Source organism: Rhincodon typus, chromosome 20 (assembly GCF_021869965.1).
Source record: "Rhincodon typus isolate 14 chromosome 20, sRhiTyp1.1, whole genome shotgun sequence".
NCBI classification, from domain to species: domain Eukaryota; kingdom Metazoa; phylum Chordata; class Chondrichthyes; order Orectolobiformes; family Rhincodontidae; genus Rhincodon; species Rhincodon typus.
The window spans coordinates 43,104,192-43,113,729 of record NC_063351.1 but is presented as its reverse complement, the minus strand read 5'-3'; positions in this window follow the sequence as shown (position 1 = coordinate 43,113,729).

The following is a 9,538-nucleotide window of genomic DNA, read 5'->3' as shown; positions in this document are numbered from 1 at the left end:
TCAGAGATAGTAGGAACTGCAGATGCTGGAGAATCCGAGACAACAAGTTGCAGGGCTGGATGAACACAGCAGGCCAAGCAGCATCATAGGAGCAGAGAGGCTGACGTTTCGGGCCTAGACCCTTCATCAGAAAAGGGGGAGGGGAAGGGGGTTTTGAAATAAATAGGGAGAGAGTGGGAGCCCCCCTTCCCCTCCCCCTTTTCTGATGAAGGGTCTAGGCCCGAAACGTCAGCCTCTCTGCTCCTATGATGCTGCTTGGCCTGCTGTGTTCATCCAGCCCTGCACCTTGTTGTCTCTTGAGTAGGTTCTTGGTTTTATTTTAGAGCCAACAAGTTGTCCAATATACAAGTGACCAGATGTCATTCAAGTAGTGGTCAGAGTGTAACATCTTTGAGAAACTGGGGAAAAAGGAGATGATAGATTCTGTAGGATGATTCCCTGAGCAGACTCTCAGAGTCATTTGGCAGAATGTCTTATCACCGGAGCTTACAAGCAAGCACCAAAATGCAACTTGGGCTATTGGTGAGAAAGACCCTTCCCATCAGATTCTTCCTACACACTGAAAATCTGTCTCCCTCCACATATTGCTCTCAAGGTGGCTGTGGCGAGGAGGAGACCATTGTGAAATGCATTTTGGCAACGGAGGTTGTTCACTTGCTTGCATAATGTATTTTGGAGGAAGATGCAGTGGTTTTTATCAAGGTCCATCCCAAACAGCTCTGTGATGTAGGCGAGTGTGAACTACGGGCTTGCTGAAACAAACAGCAACCACACCTGGACAACAATCAACTTGGTGAGAGAGGCTGTTTGGTCTCCCTGAAGGGTTGCTGGTCTTCCAGTGCAAGGAATGTTTCTCGACCAGGTGCTGCAGATCGACACATTCGATGTCCAGGACCACAATGCTAGGGATGCGCTAAAGCTTGGGCAGTCTCCACAGAAGCACAGTACAGAAAGGTCCTTCAGGTCTCAGCCCCTTCAAGCATAGCATAACGAGGTGCTAGAAACTGTGAAACCCCTCAGCCTATGTGTCTGACCCTCAATGTCCACTGTGAACATCGAGTGTATTGAAATCATTCTGAGACACTTTAGAGTGGAAAACAGTGTATTGAGAAGACTGCAATTCTAGTGCATTTTCTAAAATTTCCAAATAAAAATTTTTACCCTTAGGCTATATGTCTGATGTGGAATGTATATTGTATGTTACATGAATAAAGTACATTATTGAAAAAAATACCTGCTGCAGGCAAGATGATTTGACCTATTGGCACAAAAAATATCAGGGAAATTAGAGGGGGTACACGATATGATAGAGAGGTTAATTGAGCCTTGGTGGGAGTTGGGGACAGTAGCAGAAATAGAGTGAGTGTGAGGCATCAGAAAGGAGGTGATGGCACTTGCACTGGCAGAGCAGAGAAGGTCATTGATCTTCATCCTACCTTGCTGTGCATTTCTTCAGGCAGCTGAGACTGAAGTGACCCGAATGGCAACCTCAGACAAAGTTGGCATAGGCTGGTGTTGCAGCCTTGGCATGACCCATCAGTACATCAGGACTTCCAAATCCCAGCCCAAACACAGAGCACCAATCTCAGATCAGCACATGCCAATCACTTAATCTACGCTATCAGCACCCTTTCTCCCCCAGCACTCCACCTCCTAGTGCCCACCCCACCCATTAATGCATAAATGCTGCCCCCAACCCCCAACAGTTTAAGTCAGACTGATGAAGAGTCATCTCGACTCAAAATGTTAGTGTGCTCTCTCTCCATGGACAATGCCTGACCCACTGTGATTTCCAGCACATTTTTTTGCTTTCAGGGCACCAGGCTCCCTAGTTTGCCAAGTTTGGGACAACTGTCAGGAACTATGCAGGATAGCTCCAGCTAACATTGCTAGTCCAGCAGATGACGCAGACTGTGTGCTGGACATAGGAACCACTTCCCAACCCAGTGATCAAAATTGAGGGCAAGGCATTCTCACAAGGGATTCCCAAGAGTAAAATGAGGAACACAGCTGGCCAGGTAGCAACAGAGGAGCAGGAAAGTTAACGTTTCAGGTCAGCACCCTTCTTCAGAAATGGGGAGGGGGAAGGGAGCCAGGAAATAAATAGAAAGAGGAGGTGTGGGGCTGGGGGAAGGTAGGTGGGATGGTGATAGGTTGGATGCAGGTAGGGGGCAGTGGGGATTGGTTGGCAGGAAGGGTAGGGCGGATGGGTGGGGAAGAAGATGGGCAGGTTGTGTCAGGTCTAGGAGGTGGGGATGAGAGGGAGGTTTGGACATGGGATGAGGCCGGGGGTGGGGAGATTTTAAAACCGGTGAATTCCATGTTTAGGCCATTGGGCTGTAGGCTCCTGAGGCAGAATATGAGGTGTTGCTCCTCCAGTTTGTGGATGGTGTCATTGTGATGGACATATCATCAAGGGAGTGGGAGGGGGAGTTAAAATGGTTGGCGACCAGATGGTGTTGTTTTTTGTCATGTACAGAGCACAGATGTTACATGAAATGGTCTCACCGATGCAGACAAGGCCACATCGGGAGCAACGGACACAGTAGATCAGGTTGGAGGATGTACAGGTGAGCCCCTGTCTGATATGGAAAGTTTGCTTTGGGCTTTGGATGGGGATGAGGTGGGAGGTGTAGGGGCAGATGTAGCATTTTCTGCAGTTGCAGAGAAAGGGGCCAGGGGTGGTGGGGCTAATGGGGAGTTTGGAGCGGACAAGGGAGTCATGGAGAGAGCAGTCTCTACGAAAGGCGGATAGGGGTGGGGAGGGAAATATCTCTTTGGTCGTGGGGTTGGATTTAGGTGGCAGAAGTGGTGGAGAATGATACGCAGGATGTGGAAGTTGATGGGGTGGTATGAGAGAAATAGGGGTATTCTGTCTTTATTTTAGTTAAGGGGAGGGGATGTGAGGGCAGAATTGTAGGAAATGCAAGAGATGTGGTTGAGGGTATTTTTGATCACCGGAGGGGGGATGTTGCAGTCCTTGAAATAAGAGGACATCTGGGATGTCTGGGAGTGGAACGCCGCATCTTGGGAGCAGATGTTGTGGAGGTGGAGGAATTGGGAGAAGGGGATCGCATTCTTGCAGGAGGGTGGGTGAGAGGAGGTGTAGTCCAGGTAGCTATGGGAGTCGATGGGCTTGAAATAGATGTTGGTGTTGAGGTGGTTACCAGAGATGGAGACGGAGAGGTCCAGGAAGGGGAGGGAGGTATCGGAGATGGTCCAGGTGAATTTGAGGTTGGGGTGAAAGGTGTTAGTAAAGTGATGAACTTTTCAAGCTCCTCACAGGAGCACGAGGCAGCACCAATACAGTCATCAATATACCAGAGGAAGAGGTGACGGATGGTGCCAGTGTAGCTACGGAAGAGGGAATGTTCCTCCTACAAAGAGGCAGGCATAGCTCCAGCCTATGCGAGTGCCCATGGCCACCCCCTTAGTCTGTAGGAAGTGGGAGGAGTTAAAGGAGAAGTTGTTAAGGGTAAGGACAAGTTTGGTTAAGCGGACGAGGGGGCCGATGGAGGGGGACTGATTGGGCCTGTGGGAGAGGAAGAAGCAGAGGGCTTTTAGGCCATCTGGGTGGGAGATACAAGTGTACATGGATTGGATGTCCATGGTGGATCCATGCATCCAACCTATCACCACCCCACCACCTGTCCCCAGCCCCACACATCCTCCCTTCCACCTCCTTGACCCAACACAACCTGTCCATCTTCTCTCCCACTTATCCACTCCACTATTCCCACTGACCAAACCCCACGATCATCCACCTAACATCATCCCACCTACCTTTCCCCAGCACCACCCCTCCTCTCTCTCTACTTATTTTCCAGCTCCCTTCCCACATCCCATTTCTGAAGAAGGGTCCCGATCGGAAACGTCAGCTTTCCTGCTCCTCTGATGCTGCCTGGCCTGCTGTGTTCCTCCAGTTCCACACTGTGTTGTCTCTGACTCCAGAATCTGCAGTTGTTGCTATCGCCTGTTGAAGCCAAAGTTTTTTTCTGGTTTCCATATGCAAATTGCTCTCTTCATCCTAGGTTCCTGTACTTCCCAATTCTACTTAATCATTCTCAGAACTCCTCGCACCACAGCTGCCAACATAAAATGAAACTACGCAACTGCAGAATCCAAAACAATATGCAGGAAACCAGTTGTTTGTAGATTCATGTAATCAGACACTAGATGAATAACAATTCAAGGAATAGATGATCAAAATGTTAGAACTCAGAGCAAGAGAAACTTCTCACAGAGTTTGGGCTGTGGAATTTACATCCGGGATTTGTTGCTGATGCAGAAATTAAAACAGAACAACTGGCAATGTATATATAGAGATAGTAGGAACTGCTGAGGCTGGAGAATCTGAGATAACAAGGTGTAGAGCTGGATGAACACAACAGGCCAAGCAGCATCATAGGAACAGGAAGGCTGACGTTTCAGGTCTGGACCCTTCTTCAGAGGATCAGCTTTCCTGCTCCTTTGATGCTGCTTGGCCTGCTGGGTTCATCCAGCTTACACCTTGTTATCTCTGGCAATGTATATAGCACCTTTCAGGACCTCAGCATATCCCAAAACGCTGCACAGCCAACAAAGCCTTTTTGAAGTTTGAGACAACAAGGTGCAGGGCTGGATGAACACAGCAGGCCAAGCAGCATCATAGGAGCAGAGAGGCTGACGTTTCGGGCCTAGACCCTTCATCAGAAAAGGGGGAGGGGAAGGGGGTTCCGAAATAAATAGGGAGAGACTGGGAGGCGGATAGAAGAGGGATAGAGGAGAGGATAGGTGGAGAGGAAACAAACAGGTCAAAGAGGTGGGGATGGAGCCAGTAAAGGTGAGTGTAGGTAGGGAGTTAGGAAGGGGATAGGTCAGTCCAGGGAGGACAGACAGGTCAAGGGGGCAGGATGAGGTTGAAGTTTGGTCGCTGTTGTAACATAGGAAGTAATAACAATTTGCATACAGCAAGCTTCCACTGATTGCAATTTAAAAGCTGTTTCAGTGATAAATATTGATCAAGGCACTTGGAGAACACCTCTGCTTTTTTGAATAAGTGCCATTGGATCTTTCCTGTCCTTTAGAGAGGGAAGATAGGGTCTCTGTTTAATGCCTCATTCTCAACCGTGCAGTATTCCGTCAATACTAAACTGGGTGTTTACATCTAAGTGATTGTGCTCAAATTTCAGCAGTGGGATGTGAATCCACAGCCTTCTAACTCAGAGAGGAGAATACTACTCACACTGCATCATAGCTAACATTGGTATTGAACTGGGTAATATGCTTAAACATGTGATTTTAGCTATAAATGTAAACATGGACTGATGAGGCCAAATGGTCTGTTTCCATATTGATACCTCCCTGTCAACTGTGGATAAGGTCAGGAGTCGCATGACACCAGGTTATAATCCAATTAGTTTATTTGAAATCACAAGGTTTCAGAGCACTGCTCCTTCGTCAGTTTTGTTCCGGTACCATTTCAAAGACTTCAGCACAAAATCCAGGCCAACATACCATGCACAGTACAGTGGGCTGTACAGAATGCTGCTATGTTGGAGGTAGTATTTCCTCCAAAATGTTGTTGCATGTGGTCCAAATTATTCTTGGAACAAGGCCTGTGTGGTACTATGCACGCTGATCTGCTGCACTGTAGGAGTTTAGGAATGTTAGTCAGAGGAGCTGTCCATGTGACATTAAGTGGTAAAAACCGAAAGAACTGCAGATGCTGTAAATCACAAACAAAAAACAGACGTTGCTGGAAAAGCTCAGCAGGTCTGGCAGCATCTGTTAAGAAAAAATCAGAGTTAACGTTTCAGGTCCAAAGGGTCACCAGACATGAAATATTAACTCTGACTTTTTCTTCACAGATGCTGCCAGACCTGCTGAGTTTTTCCAGCAACTTCTGTTTTTGTTCCTGACATTAAGTGGTGCTTGAGTGGATGTGAAAAACCCAATAGGTTTGTTCTGATGAGGCTTATGGATGATTTTCGACGGTGCTGGCCAACTCTTAATCCCTCAATGAGGACCAATAAAAATCAGATTATCCAGTTGTTCTCACATTGCTCTTTAAGGAAATTTCCTGTGCAGATATTAAATGCCATGTTTTCTGCATTTCAAGATCAATACCTTTCAAAACAAAATTGCCCGTAAAACACTTTATGAGACATCCCAAAGTCACAAAGGGTGCCACAGAAATAGGGTGGCAACGGACTGAATGCCTGGCAGCACTTCCAGCAGGCCAGCGACTCTATGGTATGAGGGCTGATGTTAACACTCAACATCAATACCACCTCACACAAAGGTAACGTCTTCACATACAGACCATCATCATGATCAGCGGTCCCTCACAGACAAGGATGACTTTCTTCCACTCTCGGGATGACTCTGTAGGTGGCTGTACAGATCATTGCGGCTTCCGCAGGCTCTGTTACACTTTGGGGCAGAAGATGGTCACAGGAAGGGGGTGGGTGGGGCATTGGTGTGGCAGCTCGCTCCTTTCGCCTCGGCTTCTGCGTTTTCCCAACGGCAAGTCTCCAGGCGCTGAACGCCTTCCCGGATTCCCATCCTCCTCTTTGAACGGTCTTGGGTCAGTAATTCCCAGGTGTCTGTGGGAATGCCGCACTTTGCCAGTGGAGCCTTGAGGGTATCACCGAAGCACTTCCTCTGTCCATTTGGGGCTCACCTGCCATTTCGGAGCTGGGAGCACACAGAGACTACCTAATCAAACTCCAAAAACCACATAACAAATACTTATTAGTTTGGTACTATACAGTGACCAGACTGGCTAAAAACCCAACCATCCACTTTAAAACCAGACAAAAGGCCACCCTTTATAGAAATGCAAATCTTTGATTCTTTGCAATTTGTTTTTATCCAAAGGCAATGTGAGCATCTCCATTTAGTGAAACGGTTTATTGAGTAACATCCTGTATCTGGGAAATCCTCCCGTGTTAGATGATTGAATTTTAACCCAAAAATAGCTTACATTGTCGAAACATGATGAAAATGTGGTCAGGGTGGACAGCAGTGACAGGCAGGGAAGGAATGAACGTAAACAGCTCTGCTTGCAAACTTCAGAAAAGCACCTCATGCTTCAAAAGCTGACTGTGTCTCTGCCTGCGGTTAAACACAACCTCTTTTAGCCGGTCCAAACCAGTTCCAGGCTGCTTAAATTGCCAGACGAAAGCCGAAACAAAGGGGATGTGAAACTTAATCGTAGATCACAGGCTGAGATGAAAGGAGTCACAGAAATATCAAACCCAGCCGCTGACTAATTGCAGTTTATACAAACTGCAACTGTTAGAAATTTAAAATGACAGCCCGGAGAGAGGGAAAACGAGCTGGAAATAGGAATTGCGACATAACAAAAAGGAGTTCCTTTATTTAATTAATCTAGTTTCAACTGTGCACCATCAGAAACAAAAGCAATAGCAAGCATTTACACTGGTTATTAACATACTAAAATAAAACATCCCCAGGCGCTTAACAGCAACATTCTGAAGGAGAATGAACAACAAATTACATCGGGACATACAAGTGGCAAAAGTTTATTTTTATTAATTTATGCAATGTCAGTGTCATTAGTAAGGGCAGTATTTGTTGCCTGTTTCTCAATATAAAAAAAAATCGAAAACAGTGTTTGTCTTCATATGTAAACTGACACCACCCAACTTCACCTCACAGCACCTTTCTCGACTCTTCACTGTGGCAAAACTATCTGACTGTTTATTCGAAATCCATTAAATCTTCCAGTTAAATACGGGGAAGACCAATAATTGTCTTTAGTCCTCACTATAATCTTTGGGACTTCAACACTGCCCTGTCCCTCAATGGTCTGACAGAGACCATTTGCAATCTTGGTGTTACATTTAACCGATGAGCAAGGGACTTCAGATTCTTGCCATCACTAAGTTCCATAATACCAACCTACACACAATGTCCCAGCTGACTGCTGAAACCCTCTTGTCACCTCTTAAGACAGTACTGGCCCAATGCACTGCTATTCAGCCTTAGATTCTCGGGGTGGCTCAGTAGTTAGTACTGTACTCTCAGCGCCTGGGTCCCGGGTTCGATTCCACTCTCGGGCAACTGTCTGTATAGAGTTTGTACATTCTCCTCGTGTCTGTGTGGGCTTCTTCCCGCAGTCCGAAAACGTGTAGATTGGTCATGCTACATTGCCCATAGTGTGCAGGCTAGTTGGATTAGAAATGGGATGAGGCTGGGTGGGATGCTCTTCGGAAGGTCCGTGCAGACTTGATGGGCCGAATGGCGTACTTCCAGGCTGTAGGAAGTCTATGACTCTCCCCTCATAAACTGGAGGTCAACCAAATCTCCGCACGACGTGCCCTATTGTACCGAGATTTATTTCCCCTACCATCTTTACTGGTACTCAGTTAACAATGCCTCTATTTTAAAATACTCAGCCTTCCTTCTAAACATGTTTGTGGTTTTGCCCCTTTCCAACGTTGCAATCTTCAGCCCCTCTGCGATCCCTTAATTCTATATAAAAAAAATGCATTGGGCCTGTTCTGAGGAAGGGTCACTGGACCCGAAACGTTAACTCTGTTTTCTCCTTCACAGGTGCTGCCACACCTGCTGAGCTTTTCCAGCAACTTTGTTTTTGTCCCTTAATTCTATAGTCTTGAGCATCCCCAATTTCAATTACTTCATCAATGGCTGCTGTGCTTTCAGCAGGCTGGGCATTAGAATTATTTCCAAAACCTCTCCGCCTCTTTCCTTACTTGCTCCTCAAAACCTACCTCTTAGACCAAACTTTTCCTCATCTGACCTGATTTGTGTTCTTAAACGGCGAAACATCACAATGGCCCTGTATTTTGTTAGGTTAAAGGCAGCGTGTGTGCACGCAACCTGTTGACAACAAATACTTGCCTTTATGTACAGCAAGCAGTATCTTGAACAAACCAAAACATTCTAAGGCGCTTCGCAGCGGTGTGAAAACAAAATCCTCACACAGATAAGGAAAACAATTTGGACGAAAACAAAAATAGAAAGTTGCTGGAAAAGCTCAGCAGGTCTGGCAGCATCTGTGGAGAGAAATCAGAGTTACCGTTTCGGGTTGAGACCCTTCCACAGAACTGAACAAAAGGTGTTGAGACAGAGTTTTTAGGGAGGGGATTCGAAAGCGCGAAAAATTCAACAGAAGATATGTAGGAGTGAAGAAAGTTGGGACAGAAAAGAAACTAGAACTGCACAGATCCACTATTTTGGGAAAGAGTTCTCCCATTACACAGCTGAAGTGGAATCTTGCTGTGCGCATGAGTGGCTATCAAAACAAGTCATATTCGATTGTTTTGAAATCAAAATAAGTAAGTGAGCTCTGGAAAGAGGGAGATTTTTTAAAGGCTGTGGTTACACAACAGAGAGAGAGAGCCTTAAATAAGAAGTAATTTCTGGGCGGGAAGTAGCAGAATGGGATGAGTAAACACTGATAGCGCTTCAAGGTGGTGGCTCTAAGATAGGGAATTAGGAAACCACACAGCAGTTGACACACTAGGTAGGGACTGGTTCTGAGTGAAAGCAGTCTGTTCTGGTCGCA